Here is a 16,693-nt window from a genome sequence, read left to right as displayed (position 1 = left end):
CCCTCTCAGAGTAGCTGCATCTTCGAAAATTGTTATTGGAAAAAATCTGCTTGTAAAGCCAAAAACTATTATTTACAAAATGGGGAAATATGTTTAAAATATGAAGGAGATCAGATGATAACTGTAATGGTCCTATGTGACAATAACATTTCTAAATAAGTCTTTTTGTTTCCTTGAGGGGAAAACAGATTTTTTATTGATTCTAAACATCACCGTATGTTGCAATCCTTACACTGTACTTGTTCTTTTTGGACACGTTTCCTAGATTGTCAGTTTATTTGTGGTATTACCCTAGATTGCCATGGTTCTTCCTGACATCCATTTTAAGTTGTTTGGTTTTCTTTTGATGCCAGTGCATAGAAATGGGATGAGTCTATTTGAACTTTGTAAGGAAGATGTTAGACTTATATGTTGATATTTCATGAGCCACCCAAGACAGGTTTTCAAATAATGTCCTTTCTGTTATGCTGTACATATGCTTCTGTGGAAAAATTTCCAAATTACAAATGTCACACACATAAATAAACCACTTTCAAGTATTTCCCTTCTAGCTTTTTTTCTCCATTAAATCAATTATTTGTCTCAAATCTTCCACTCTTCCATATTCTCTGCCTGAACTCCCATTTGAAAAATGGTGTTAACTCAAAAGAGAGGTTTGTTTTCCGAGCTGTTTTAGACCAGTTTTACATTCTTGGTGTCTGCAATAGCTAGAGACTTTCTTTTAACCTTCTGTACATTTTTTCCCCAAGGCTAGTGTGGAGCATACTCTCTCTTGGGTTCCAACAGCATTACACATGACTACCTTCTCCTGCAAAGAATTACCCCAGAAGAGGACAGCTATAAATTCCAACCACACATTATCAGGAACTAAAGCAAAAAAATGCAGAGGCAATAGGTCTAACAACCTCTTCCAACAGCCTCATCTCCTGTTACAGTTTCATATCACTCTTGCTGCCATGAAGATTTTCAATCCACAGAACAATCTTTCTGTTTATCTGTTAATGTTTAACTGTTTCTCTAAATTTCCTGTTTAGCCAGTTTTGGGGTCAAAGCATTATTAAATTTATCACTTTCTGCAGTTTCCTTAGCAGGTTTTCCAACCACTTTAAGGAACACTGTAAGCTTCTGGAAAATAGATTTGGAGCTCCCCTGTTGAGTGCTCACCTGTTTTCAAGCCACCCTGGAGAACCCTTGAATGGTTGTTTTCTAAAAGAGAAATATGCCAGCATTTGTAATTTTCTCCAAATGTCTCAAAAAAAAAAAAAAAAATTAAGATACAAAGGCTTTTGTGTGCCTGGCAGAGTTCCTCTAGACATTAAACATCATACTAATCAGGCTGTCCAACACTTCCCAAACCACAGACAGCTGTGGCAAATGGCATAGATAGGGCCTGAGCAAGTCCCTCCGAATGTTTTAATGCGACAGAGTAATTAACTCCATTAGCATGACTGGGTCTGTCTACGCTTAGAAATAATCAACCTAATTGCAAGGCTAAGAGGATGAAACCCTTTTGATGAAAAAAATGCATCTCAGAGGCACATGCTGGTTGGTAATTTAGGGAAAAAAAATAATCTGCTCAGTAAAAAATACATTGGAACAGAGCTGAAATATGCTTGTAATAAGCCCCAAAAGGATTTAAAGCAAAACAAAATTTTCTGAGTTGTTCTAAGTCCTAAGGAAAATTATGTAAATATATTAAAATAATCATATTAATGCCATTTAAACTACTAGAAAATGTTTGTTTTCCTTTTGTAAGTCTGCAGCTCTTCAGTGAAAACAATTCAGAAGGTACACAGTATCAAACGAGCAAGGTTTGAATTCCATCTAAAAGCATTGCCCAGTGTGTGGTCCTGCACATAAAACACAGTACCTGAGAGCTAAGTTCCTGAGGTATGCAGCATTCCTTCTGACCATGGATAGTTTTCGGTACAGCCATATCCAGGGATGTAAGCTGAGCTGCCCCAGAAGACAGGAAAGCGAACCTTGAGTGAGGGCATCCTCCTTGGTCTGCCCTGTAAATCAGAGACACCAAACTTTTACTCCAACTGCTTCACTTAGATCTTGGGAGGAAGGTCCTTTTAGACAGTCTTACAGGACACACAGGTACTACTGAATAAAACAGGGACAGAAAGTAAACTGAAGCACCATCTGCTGATTATCCATACTTGCTAACATAGTTTTAGACGATGTAAACTATGACTCTTTCAGATGGTGCATGGGCTTGAGCCAGAGCCAATACTCTATATTGGTATACACCGCCAAGACATAACCCAAATGGGCTCTTTCCACAGTCTTCCAACATTACATTTCATATTCCTTGATACCCAGATTTATCTACATGCCAAACACCATGACATGCCACACATACTCCAAGGTTTATGTTAGAAACAGTGAGAAGCTACTCACATTATCTCAGAAACTCTGAATTGACAAAAGTGCCCTCAAAAAATTATGGTATATTGGACTGAGATTGATGACACATAGAACCCATGGTAGCATCAGTATTGGTCAGCTTGTGCAACTTGGCTTCAGGGCCAAAGAGTGATCCATGGCTTCATTTTATTTAGAAAAATATATGTAGCCATGCTGCTTTTTCTTCTTTATCAAAGTTTTGCACATCTGCTATCTTCCTCTGTCCAGAAACACTGCTACAAACCTCACGTTTTTACTCATCTTGCATAGAAGAGACAATGTAGGGTACAGATGTCAACCTGATAATCTTACTGTGCTAAAAAAAGACATTACAAATTCTGGTAATATATTTACCCAAAGGCTCTGTGTGGAGGGAAAAAAGAAAAAAAAAAGGCAGGAAAAAAATCCCCTAAAGATTAAAATGTTAAAATTCAAGAAGTGATGCAAAAAAATTCATGCTCTTCCAAGCCTCACAGTTTAGTCATGTTCTTTTATTTGTCCTTCTTCTGACCAATTCACAGCATCAATTCAAACCAAAGACTACTCAGTAATAGAGCAAAGCTTTCAGAAATCCCATCCCTAAACCTGACTGAAGCACATATATCAGACGAGACCTAGAGAGGAATTGATTCTATTGTCTCCTCAATAAATATGTGGTTATGCCACCTTTGATCATATTGAAAAGTTGTTCATTTCAAAGTCACTGTCAATAATACATTGAATTACCAGCAGATTAAAATCTCACTGGCTATAAGGTAAGAAGGTAAAATCAGGCTGCTAGAAGAGACATAAAGTTGAAGGAACAGCCATGGTATGTTATTAACTCCACTCTTCATCTCTCCAGGCTATGATATGCTTAATTACCCTGATGTCAGGAAGAATTATTTTTCTCCATTCCCCCTTGTATTTAAAATCTACCTTGGGTACACTTAATTATTTCCTTTAATCACAATTACAGTTTTTTAAAACCTTGTTTGCATGCCTTCCTGGCTTCTGTCTTTAATAGTTTTGAATTTTGCAGAATGGAGAGAAAATGAGTAAACAAGTAGTTAATATATACATATAGATATGTCTAATGGAAGAGAAATCACCGTGATCACTTAAGCTGGATCTAGTAAGAGGTAATTTAGATGGGACAAATGATATGAGAATGCACTACATTCATTTTGAAGTAGCAGTCATCCAAACTCATTATGTCACAACAGACAAGTCACATAGAATAAATTAGCAAATATAAAATACAGCTCTCCTCACATCAAAAGAAATGGCTGAATTAACATCAGGCTACTGCAGCAAGGACAAGAAGCATCCAGCTGGCTCTTGAATCATACAAAGACACATTATCATCTCATTATGACTGTGAAGTAATAACTGAGAAAAGCTAATTTCAAGTGACAATACATAAATATTCATATTTTATTTGTATGTCCTGAAAACAGTGATGAGTAAAAAGTAGAAGAGATTGAACCCGATAAAGAAAATTATTAAAAGAAGAAAATTTACATTTATCTCCTGAAATTACATTGACGTACAAATCATATTTTCTGAAAAAATTAAACATTTTCATCTTCAAAGTCTATTTTTTTTTAGCAAAAAATCAGCAAAAACAGGATAGGGAGAAACAGCTTGTGATCATCTGTTTGAGCAAACTAAGATTTTTTCTAATGTACTTTGGGACTAACTTTATTTGCACAATGTGAGTCATTATTTTTGATAAGTAGAATATCTCTTGCAATAGAAAATGTCACAAACATTTGATCAAGCCTCAGTTTGCACTGGTATTTGTGTAGCTAGTCTAAATCTTTTCCAAAGGTAAAGACTCTTCCAAACAGATGTAAATCAAGTACCACGTAGCATAAATGACTATTTACTAAGTACACATTCACAGAGCTATATATGCGAGAGATACCACGTGAACAAATCCCAGGCTAAGCTCTACAGACACAAACTATACCTTAAATCACAGATGCTAAACAAATGTGTCATCGTCAAAGCTTAATCACTAATCCTTCATGACTGGAAAACGTGATTTTTTTTTTTATCTAGCTGACTGCTATGAATCATTTGCTCACTCTGAGTGAAAAAACATATTCAAGGTGTTGCTGCTTAACTTAAGCCAGTATTTGTTGAAGTCAGTGGGATTATGTGACTGAAGTATGCGAGAAGCTGGCCCAAGTGACACTTTCCAACAATGTTACCATTTATTTCTAGATTTACACCCTCAGTTTCTGTAAATTTGTTGAATCTTTGAGTCCATATTTTGGAGAAGGCTCTATTTCATTTTTTTCATAGAAATGGGAACTCATCAAGAAAAAATGAAAGTTATACAAATCGCACAGATCAAGCTATGCCCCAAAATGCAGCAATCTATAAGGTGATCTGAATTCCTCCGTGTTGGAAGGCAATAGATCAACCTGGAGGTTCACTGCCCTGCACCGTCCTGAGTCAGGGGTCTGCCTGAGCTCTGAGTGCTCTCATGTTCCTCCAGAGTGCACTGTAATGGAGAGGGTACTTAGCAGGGTCAGCCTGCTGTCCAGCCCAAGTGACTGAAGGAAGGCAAGAAATAAAGCACAGAGGAGAACTGTCATTTGTGAGGCCTGTAGATGCACAGTCAACCCTGGCAACGTCTTCATATCCACTGGTGGATCACTGTCTCTGCAGAGCATGATGGTGTACCAGAGCCAGAGCTGGTAGAAGTGTCATTACTTTTTCACCCAGTACAGTGTGAAGGGGATAGATCAGGGACAAGGCAGTGCAGAGTGTTCATCTACAGGTTAGGGGCACTGCAGAGTGTGATGAGTGCTGTCACAATTAGCTGCACAGCCTCATTCATCACAAGATGATCACTGTCTTCCGATTTCCAATAGCAAAACAGCAAGAGGGCACAGTATCGAAAACTGCAGCCTCTCAAGGGGCTAAGTCAAAATACACCCACAATGTCACAGCATTCTGTGATGTTGGAAGGCAGTGATATTTCCCATCAGCTCAAAGGTTTTTTCATGGCTCTTGTTGATGATGTAGTTCTTAATCAATTTTATGTGGGCAACATTTCATTTTGACTTACTCTCAGATGCATCTTTGGGTATGAACTGTGGACTTAGCACAAACCCTACTTACAGGAGATTGTGTAGATCAGAAATAAAGTTTCAGCATCTTTCAGCTTCTCTGATACTCTGGGCATGGCTCAGCCTTACATTTTCTACCTTATTTTTCAGCCACTTGACAGAAAAAGAACAGTTTCAGAGAGTGATGATGTACTTTTTGCCCATACTTCTCAAAGGAGATGAAGAAAAGAGGTACTGAAACAGAGACCACAGTCTAGCTCTCATTCTGTGGAAATATTGCAGGATGCATATGCCTGTTTGAAGTGGCACTTCACTCCCATCCCATTCAGATGACATTGTCAACCTTCAGTAGAAACAAAGCGAGTAAAAAGCCACAGTAAGCATCAAGATAAAATAGGTCAACTTCACAGTTACCACGAAGCCTTGTAGTGTCTGTCATTGATAAAATGGACATATGATGAAAAAAAATAAAGGGAAAAGGTTTGACTGGGGATTCTGAACTGAAAATTAAAATTCAATTATTCAGGTCAAGAATTTTTTCTCCACCAAAGCAAGACAAAAATATCTATTGAAACATAATCATAATAATAATAATTTAAAAGTCTACTGTTCATTGATTAGATACTTATGAAACGTAGATGCTTCTATTGATTTGTTCCTTTTAGATCAGCCACAGACAGGCTAGATTCTACTGCAAATGATCCTGACATCTGTTTTTAACCTTTTTACCACACAGCTCCAGTCAGAACCAGTCATCAATGTGTTGAATTGCCTGATAGATATTTTCAGACCAAAGTAAAGTTTTGCATTGGAAATGGTTTTGAAACGTTTTTTGCACAGTGTAAGACTCCTCTTTCACAGCATACAGATACAAAACCTTACATTTGATAATGAAATAAAACATGAATGCAATTTTAAATGTATTTTATTGTGATGTCATTTACTTATATGAAGCTATTTAGTTTCAAAATGTGTTATTCCAAGCACTATTATTACAAATCTTTTTTTATTTTCTCTGTAAAGGCTTTTGAAAATTTCACATGTAACTTTGGTGTCAAATGTCTCTTGACTTTTGGACTTTTCCCTCTGCACTATGTCTTCCTGACGTTATCAATTCTGTCTGTCAAACCTCCAATTTACAGCGGTATTTCCAAACCACGAAAGAATTATCTAGAAAAGACCATTCAAAACTATTCATTAATTTGGATAACTTCATCTTTTGGAGCTGATCTCTATACATACAAAGTCATTCAGGTTCATGCAAAGTACTACAAGTGTACTTGGAGTGTAAAACTGTCCTAATGAGCAAAACTAGTCTTGAAAGAAAATAGGAAACTCTCACTGGATATTTTAAGACGCATATCTACCAAACTAATATTTATAAAATGAAATGAAAAAAATATTAATTTTAGCAACCAAGAAGATCATAAACTATGCTTAGTCTATAGGTGGTATTAGAAGAAGATGAAGTATCTTCAGAAAGATTCAATTAGTACCTTCCAGAAAAAGGAAGCCATGTGATTAACAGAAGGCAGGCAGTGAAACACAGCATTATTACTGATATTACCAGAGAGTCATAAAAGTCAACTAGCAAATTTTATTCTTCATAGCAAATCTCTTACTAAGATTTCTATGGTTGAAGCTCAAATAGCAGACACATATAGAGATCAAAAATAAAACCAAATTATTCTTAGACCCTAAATAAGTTATAGGTTTAAGGCTTGCTAAAGTTAGAGATTCAGTTTTAAATCAGATGTGTGCATACAGACACATAGAAAATAAATTCTTTGAGAGAATTTATAGAAACATTTGACAATCGACAATATGTATCTCTGTTTACATTGGCATCTGTGCATTTTAAATGCACAGTTTGCATTTCTTCTCTTTCAGTATTCAAGAGCTGCTACACAAAAGAAGGTCTACAAAAAAGATTAGAGCAGGTCACTTCTGTGATTGTCTACCTCTTCATCCATCTTCTGTGTACCTTAAACAGATGGTTCAGTGAGACAGCTGAATCGACTTTGGCGTAGGAAGGACCTAAAGAAGACGGGTATCTCAGAGTAAACTCGAGCGATAAGCAACACTGCTATCTAGTGGTAACATTTCAGTTCTACACTGGACGGGGTCACGGTGACCTGCTAAGCCTGTCCAGAGTGGCCCCCACATTTCACTCTGCAAGTCAATGTCGCCATCCTCCCCCAAACAAGCATACAAGGCAACTGTTCCCTTCCCCTGCCCCATTATGTCTCCTCCTCAGTCGAGTTTGTTCGGCTTTGACCATGAAAACATTTACTAGCAGAAAAGAGACACAGCTGTCCAATGCAATTTATGTGTCGCTTTGGGTATATCTAACCTCCTCCATTTCATCATCTAGAATGCAGATGTAACAACTTTTACAAACAAGGTGTTATATGTAAGGTATGCTTCATTAATGTCTGAAAATTACTTTGAGGTCCATAGACAGTAAATGATACAACGAAATTAAGTATAAATTTGTGACAGCATTTTTGAGGATAATAGTTCCTCAAATCCCATGGAAGCTTTCAACTGATGCTTTAAATTAAAAAGAAATGTGTAGGTAGATTTGTTTTTCCCCAGTTTTGATATCCTCCCACATGTTCTTTCCTTTCAAAAGCACACTTTTTAAAAAGAACTCTAACGTGTGAAAGACATGAGATATGCTACTCCTGTCTATCTACAGCTGTGCTAAATTTTTTTGAGAGCAATTATATTACTGTATGGTTCTTGTACATGTACTTCATGTCTCATGACTGGAAAAAAGAGGTAAAATAAAATAACCTTTGAAATATTCTAATTCTGCTTCTTCCCAAAGTTTGTCTTAGAATTACAAAAAAAAATCTCTACTTAGTTATAAGATAGGTTTATTATTCTGAATGCAAGTAGAAATGGAAATTAAAATACACTGACTTTCAAACACTAGTCCATACATGAGTTTGAATGTCTTCAGGAAAATTGCAATGTCTTCAGGAAACGATGCAGCAGATCAAGTAGAGCAAACAAATTTCCATAGCTCGCAGCAGATGGATACCTTAAGATTGCTAGGTGATCTGAGAAATAAGCACCTGGAGGAGTAAGGTGATTTTTATGAAAAATATTCAAAAATTATTTTTAAAAAGGCAAATAAAAAAACCCCAAAACAAACAAAACCCCCAAACAAACAAATAAACAAAAACAAACTATGCAAGAAAACAGCTACAACATAGCTTCTAGATGTCATCACACAACAAAGAAAGATAATGTTAAGCATGACAATCAGAAAGCCATTTGTCCCCCAGGGCACGCTGTGAGATCACTGATGCAGTAAGTATCTTTTATTCCCTGGTGAATGCATGGCCATATTTTGAAGCATTTATGTATATATATATATATATATATATATATATATACACATATGACTGTTCCTGAGGACCTCATGATCTTCAGTGTTATTTCTTTCCACTGCATAACTGGGAGAGATGCCTGGTGCACTGGTGTGAGCAGAGGTCTTGCCCTGGAGTGGTGTCACAGGGCATGCATCCAGTGCCAGAAGCACTCCTGTGCTCCTGTGTTCTTCATTTAAACATAGCCAGGAGGACTACACTGAAGAAAAACATCCTAATTAGAAGTGGTCTCTTCTTCTCCGTCATTTCACCACGTACCAGTGCTGCTGTCTCAGGTTTTATAAAGCAGCAGCAGACTGGAAGTCTAGCATTCTTCATCATTTTTAGTTCTTCTGCGTAATTGTGGCTGAAACTGGTGGAAAAACTGCCATTGACTTCAATGGGATCAGCATTCATCCTGGTTAAAACATTAAAACTTGCTTCAGAGCATAAAGGAGCTGAAGAGCTAGCGGCAGGTGGTGGGGACGAGCCTAAGTAATCCCAGTTTGCTACAGTCATCAGGAATATTGCATAATGTGTTTCAGCATAATTTAAGGGGGAATTCGTAAGAAACTTGTTTGGGAAGACTACTATGACTGTTATTTTTCATACCAGTGGACAACTTGCTATTTATTAAACATCTGTGCATGATTTTTGCTGCAAAATGTTATCTTATCTATCAGAAAGCACATACTCTAACACTTCTCAGTAGCAATGCAAAACCAGAGCTGGACCTCCAAGGGCTTCCTTCTGCTTTTTCTGTAAAACAAATTTCTTGACTGCCTGGAGTTAGACTGCTATAAAACAGTACCGGTACAAATCTCACAGGCTGAGATTAGTCAGGGTTTGTGATGTGCTTGTGAGCTGTGAGGGAAGACCATCTTCCAAGATGTTTTGTCATGTTTTCCTCTGCCGATCTATTTTAGCAGACACCTTCAGGAGAGCTCTGCTCTTGGGCAATAGTAAAAATCTGGACAGCTGTGGCAGTTCAATGAGTGAGAGGGAAAGAGTTCAGAAGACTGAGCTGCTTCTTTTTTTGGCCAGGAAGTGTCCTTCCTTCCTGGGTCTGGCTGGAGAAGTCTCCCTCAGCCCAAGTCTCCAGTGTGGTGGGTGCTATGCACCTTAAAGACGTCCAAAGGAGCTTCGCACATAAAGGAGGACTTTCCAAAGCACTCACATAAGAGCAAGCTGTCCTTGTGGAGCCCGCTCTGAGCAGACACAGTGACAGTGATGCAGGAGGCCTCATCTGCAGCTGGCCAAGCTGGCACAAGCAGTGCCTGAGACTGCTCGCTGTTGGAGAGGACTATGCAGGAAAGAGCAGGGGAGAGGGCATCTGGGCCTGAGACATTTTTGGGGACTGGGTTCAAGTCATCCTGAGTTAGTCTAGTGCCATTGCATCTGTCCTGCCTTTGAGAAGAGGACATGAATTTGATGCAGGCTACCTCTTATGTTGAAGTGTCGTTAGGGGCCAAGGCAACTGGGACATTTCAGAAAAGCCAAGATGAGAAGGGCATGTAGACAGTGTGGGAGTCTGGGACTGATAACAAGCTCTTTTTTCAGGTAATACCATGCCCCAGGCACTCCCTGGGAGATCACTGCAGCTGGAGTCATTTAGATAAGCCTTCACTTTTTTTAAGGATATTGTTACAGAGCCCATGTGATTGTCAAAACAGTATTTAAAACTAATGGTTCCTCCACTCTACCTTAAGTATTTGGCACAGAATTGGCATAACCAGACATTCAGACAATAGGAAAATATATTGAAGTTTCCATTTTGCCATTTGCCAGCTGAAGATTATTAGTAAGATTAGTAGCAAATTTTATACCTCTCCCTGTTGTTTACTGATGTTCACAACCATTAGGGGATTCGATAACACATCTGCCAAAGAAATGAGAATGTTCAGCTGCTATCAACTTCCTAAGCAACACCATACTGGTTATATTTAGTCAACTGGCTTATGTTTGACTTATCATTACTGTTAAGCATTTTATACAAAGCGAATTATAAAGGTCACTAAGACTAGCTGGATTTTAATGCTAATGAAACTAATAACTTCGTATTATCAAGTGTTCATAATTCTGTGTGTGTGATCAGACATATTTTTTTCTATTTCCTTCTAATAATGTTTTGTAAGCATCAATAAAGACACTGACACTGCTGACTTTCTTTTCATGTAGAGGAGATGTAGAGATTTCCAGTGCCTTCATGGCAACACGTTCCAGAGTGCATTATGACATTGAGACTGTTTGTGATCTGTTACTCAGGGATTAGTCCAAAGGAAATGAAATTTCATTGATCTGCATACTAAATGTAACACCCATTGTTCACACTTCTTCAGAGAAATAAACATAAAACTTCTGACTTCTGGAATAAAATTTTCTTTGAGATAACCTGTGAATTCAGTTCATAGTATGTGGTATAGACACTGCTCATCACTCTGATAATTGGTTTTGACGGGACTTTCTGAATTAGGTAAAAAAAAAGAGACGAACAGGCCAACTTAGTGAATGGTGGGAACTTAGTTAATAAACCTGGAATACAGACTGACCAATTCATCTAAGATGTGCAGCTTCAGAGTAAAAGTTCCCAGGAAAGCTGGGAAACTTTGTGTCTAAAAGAAAGAAGTAAATTACTTAGATGCAAGAGATTAATACAAGTATGTTGTATTGCAACAAAATACATAATAAAAGTAATGCATTATTTGGTAGCTTTAAGACTACATTTCTAAAAAGACAAATGTAAGGAGTATTTTTGTTTCTTTTTGAGGTAGGAGATTTCATATTTAGAACACGCAGTTTATCAACGTGCAGCAAAAAAATAAGAGGCTTTACAGAGAATATAGCCTTAAAAAAACCCAAAATTTAAAAGGAAATACATGCTACAAAATACACAGACTTTTATTAGAAATACATACATTTAGTGAGTGGGAGTGTTTGGTTGCTTGGTTGGTTTGTTTGTTTGTTTGTCTGGAGAAAAAAAGAGAAGGATTTTGTACTTAAGGAGAACAGCTTGAGACTCATTTCACTTTTCCCAGATATCTGATGGTTTGAAAGTATTTTAGCTTTGTAAAGGAACACTTGGCATTTGAATCAAATGCTCATGTATCTGGTGCCTTTTGAATGCTCTTGGATATGCCAGCTGCCCTCCGACATTTAAAATTCTCTGTCTTTAACTCCTGTTATAAACTTCTCACCTCCTCTCCAAGGACAGATCCAATGCCCTGTCTGACATGGCAGATCTGTGCAAACCGGGCTCAGACTGCTGCAAAAGAGCTATAGAAAGGAAAAAGCTATAGACAGGATAGGACCATTGAGATGGAAGCATCCATAGCTCAAGCAGACAGACGTGCTCATCCACTGAGCATTGAAAGGCAGTAAATGAGGAAAAAAGGAAATCCTGAAACCTGAAAAATCAGCAAAATTAGTAAGAGAACTTTTAAGGACAGTGATCTCCAAATCTCACTCTGTAAACTGAGATGTGATGACAAGGCCACAAGAGAACCAAATCTGCTGATTCAAGATAAAAATATGAGCTTGGAAAATGCACCAGGAAATGTCACTAAAAGTGATGTCAGGAGTACAGAGACTGCAGGTCTCTGGAGTGTGGACATGAGGGCCTGGCTCACACCTCAGAAACCCATACATGTTCTTCACAGAATCTCATTTATTTATGAAGATAGTTTATGGTGCAATAAATCCAAAGAGGCTTTCCTTAATACAAGTCTTCACAGATTTCACTTAGGTGAAGTCAGTGCCAAACATGGACTATTTTGTCCATTTAACCTTTACAGCACAAAATTTTAAGGCATTACCCCCAATTTGCAAGTTATAGCAGAAGCAGATGGAATACAAAAGGAAGTTACAAAAGAAAATATAAAATATAGTACGTTTAGGTAATCAGTAGGAAGGACAAGCTTACAAAGCTTTGAAACCAGTTGGCAGTCTTATTCAAACAGTACAATCCGGATATACATAGTGTGGTCATCCTGTGCCTTGAGGTCTCACCTGAGGGGTGCAGGCACTGTACAGTGCTCTGTGGAGACTCTTGAGGGAATTGTCTGTTGTATGTATGAGCAATGATTTGAAGTTTTCATTGAGATTTGGGGTTAACTTAAATGGAAAATTCAGGAGAAAGATACTAGGAATAAGAAATAATGGAAAAGAGATTGATATAATAGCTTTTGGATAGCTAAACATATGCAACTATTTCTATGAAAAGAGCATGATTAGAAGACATATTTTTATATAATTACCCTTCAGAATAGAATAGCTACTTTAAAATGAAACAATGAAACTGCTCTGACAACATTGTTCGCATCAGTAAAAATCCAATTAAAAAAAAAGTTAATAAGTTAAGAGGCTTAATAAATCTGCTTTTATTAGAAATTACATTGTATTTTCTTTATCCTATTTAAGCTTCACAGTGTTTTTGCATGTCATTAACTGTCAATGTTGCTATAAACTTGCCTGAATACTATGGTCAGCAGAGGAACTTTCTTCGGGTGGAAAAGACCTGTTTAGTTTGATTTCTCTCGTTTCTCACCAACAATGCTCTTTCAACATAACTATTTGAGCAATTTTCTATGTTTTCTTATCTGGGAACAGCTACTTGTGTTTGTCTTCCACAGAACCTACTAGAGATTTTAATGTGGTGATAAGAAAAGGACCAATCTGACAAACATCATATTTGATGAGGATGTTACCATTTCTGTTGTTGAAGGATTTTTATTTTGTTGTGCTCTAACCTAGCTGAGAATCCATTCTTTCTTTGCATGCAATCTATGAGCTAAAGTACGTCTGGCAGACAATCAGGTCTTCAAAGAGATCTAGACATTTTAGAGGGATTAAAATATACGGGTTCGTGCTCCATGCTGGACAGAACAGCAGTACATGCTTCAGTTTTACCTTCATTTCTACTGTTTTGAACTATTTGTGGGGCTCCTCCATGAAGCCATGGTACTTTGTCATTTGCTCTGTCCCCCAGAATTTCTATAGAATTTGCCCTTTCCTATAACCTGACTTATTTGTGTCAGTTTAAAGTTAGTTTCAACATCTGTTTGTGACTTTCTTATTATTAATAGGATCCAAAATCCTCACTGTCCGTTCTGCATGCTCTCAACTTGACTTTAATAAGCCCAGAAACTTCTTTTTTTTCAAAACTAACTCCTTCACTGAGCACAATTGCCTTCTCTTGCTCTTCATTTTCTATTAGTAATCTAAGTGTTTTTAGAGTCTCACTTTTAGCATCTCTTTTCTAAGTATCTATACTTTTGTAAACATAACTATAGAAAATTTGTATTTTCCTTCCTGTCTCCACGCCCCCACCCCTCTTTTTTTTTTTTTTCCCTCCACTGAAAGAAGACAACCAATTCTGTAGGTTTTCTGGTACACTTTGATGGACCGCTAATGAAAATCAAGAAGAGGTCATGATGTTTGGAGATTTGAAAGCAGAAACTTCTCCTTGGGAATTCCAAGTTGGACAAAGGTATTAAAAAGATTTCTTCACCAAAGATACTAGTCTAGCTAACCAGAGCAACAGAGGTGGAGGAACTGTTATCACCATCTCAAATCTCAGAAAATTTTAATAGCTGTTGCATGATTATTTCTGAGATCACAGCATTAGAAATGTGACAAACCATGTGAAATATCCATAACTGCTCACTCTGCATGATATACCAAAAAATACTTTATTTATGATAAGTCTGTCCATGACTCAAAAATCTATCTGTATTTACTGCTGGAAAGAAAGCCTTAGGTCCAGCCTCAGCATAGTTTCAGCATCTCAGAGCAGTAGCAGAGAAGTGCAACAGAGTACCTCATCAGGCTGAGGTATGGGCATGTTTCGAGAAACATAACGTAATCATCTGTGATAGGTAGTCTGGTGACACAGTGCTAGAGAAACTTGGATACCAAAGAAAATAGTAAAACCTTCAGATGCTGCCTGTTTCAAGGTTGTTTAACATTAAAATGGACCATTTAATGAAAACAGTTCAAACCTAAACCAGAAATCCCCAAACCAACTTCTTCCACAACTGCCTTGGCATGATATCAGTTAGGTGTCCATCTTGTCAAATTTTAATCTGCCAAAAAGTTCTATTTGATCAACCTTGAATAAATAACGTCCCTGGAGGTTTTGTGGCTTTTTTGATAATTCCTTCCTGATCTTAATACTCTGTTATCAGAATGACTTCAAGTGCCTAATCAGAGACATCAGTCAAGCACCTTCAAGCACTGTGCCACCTCAAAGTATGGGTACCCCTCACTTGATAGCCAGCTGCAGTCAATTGTCAGTGCTTGAAAAGATGCATGTGTAGAGGAAGAGGAGAATTTACAAGTCAAATTATGGCCCTGACTCTTACAGCTGATCAGCTGAAGCCCTGAAGAATGAGATCTGATTATAACCATAGTCCTAATGCAAAGCTGGAAGTGTTTTGAGGGCATACTGAGGGCAGTGAAATCTATCCTGCTTTATCTGGGCTTAGTGGATGAAAAAGGAAACAGAATGACTCAGACTCTATGCATTTTTTGGATGCAGGCAGAAGAATGCCTTCCCAAAATAAGGTTAAAGAATAACTCTCTGAACAAAATGCGGCCTTGCTTTAAAGTTCTGATTTTAAAATACGTGTCTTTCTGGAGATGGAAAAAGATAAAGGGTTTTAATGCTAATCATATGACTATTTCTGGTGTTTTTTTTCCTTGAATTGGAAATGGAGACAGAGTGACTGAGTGAGGAAAGGAAAGAGGTATAGTGAGGGAATGCGTTATGGACTTACGTTTGAAGTTTGAAATGCTTGATATTTCAGAAAAGGCTTGTCCATTCAACTCTGGCTTTTATTGTTGCTTTAACATGGCCCGTGTGAGTTGCTACTTGTCTGTGACTCTGCCTCTGACCTGTTCTGTTTGTTAGTTCTATTTAGATTAATCTCTCTGACTGGCACAGGAAAGACGAAGATTTTCCTCTAGGTAATGATTAATTAGGAAATTCTTATTTATGTTAGTATAGCAAGCTAGAGACATCTAGAGACCTTGACTTCAGTAAAGCATTTGACACAGTCTCACACAGCATCCTTGCTGCTAAACTGAAGAGGTGTGGGCTGGATGATCGGGTAGTGAGGTGAACTGTGAACTGGCTGAAGGAAAGAAACCAGAGAGTTATGGTCAATGGAGCAGAGGCTAGTTGGAGGCCTGTATCTAGTGGAGTGCCTCAAGGATCAGTACCAGGACCATTATTATTCAACATATTCATCAGCAACTTGGATGAGGGAATAGAGTGCACTGTCAGCAAGTTTGCTGATGATACCAAACTGGGGGGAGTGTCTGACATGCCAGAAGGCTGTGCTGCCATCCAGCAAGACCTGGACAGGCTGGAGAGTGGAGCAGGGAAAAAAATAATGAAATAGAGCAAGGGCAAGTGTAGAGACTTACATCTGCGCAGGAACAACCCCAGGTTCCAGTATAAGTTGGGGAACGACCTGTTAGAGAGCAGTGTAGGAGAAAGGGACCTGGGGGTCCTGGTGGATAGCAGGATGACCATGAACCAGCACTGTGCCCTTGTGGTCAAGAAGGCCAATGGTACCCTGGGTGTATTAGAACGGATGTGGTTAGTAGGTTGAGAGAGGTTCTCCTTCCCCTCTACTCTGCCCTGGTGAGACCGCATCTGGAATATTGTGTCCAGTTCTGGGCCCCTCAGTTCAAGAGGGACAGGGAACTGCTGGAGAGAGTCCAGCACAGGGCAACAAAGATGATTAAGGGAGTGGAGCATCTCCCTTATGCGGAAAGGCTGAGGGAGCTGGGTCTCTTTAGCTTGGAGAAGAGGAGACTGAGGGGTGAACTCAT

Source organism: Patagioenas fasciata, chromosome 3 (assembly GCF_037038585.1).
Source record: "Patagioenas fasciata isolate bPatFas1 chromosome 3, bPatFas1.hap1, whole genome shotgun sequence".
In the NCBI taxonomy this organism is placed as follows: domain Eukaryota; kingdom Metazoa; phylum Chordata; class Aves; order Columbiformes; family Columbidae; genus Patagioenas; species Patagioenas fasciata.
Note: the sequence above shows the minus strand (reverse complement) of the source record.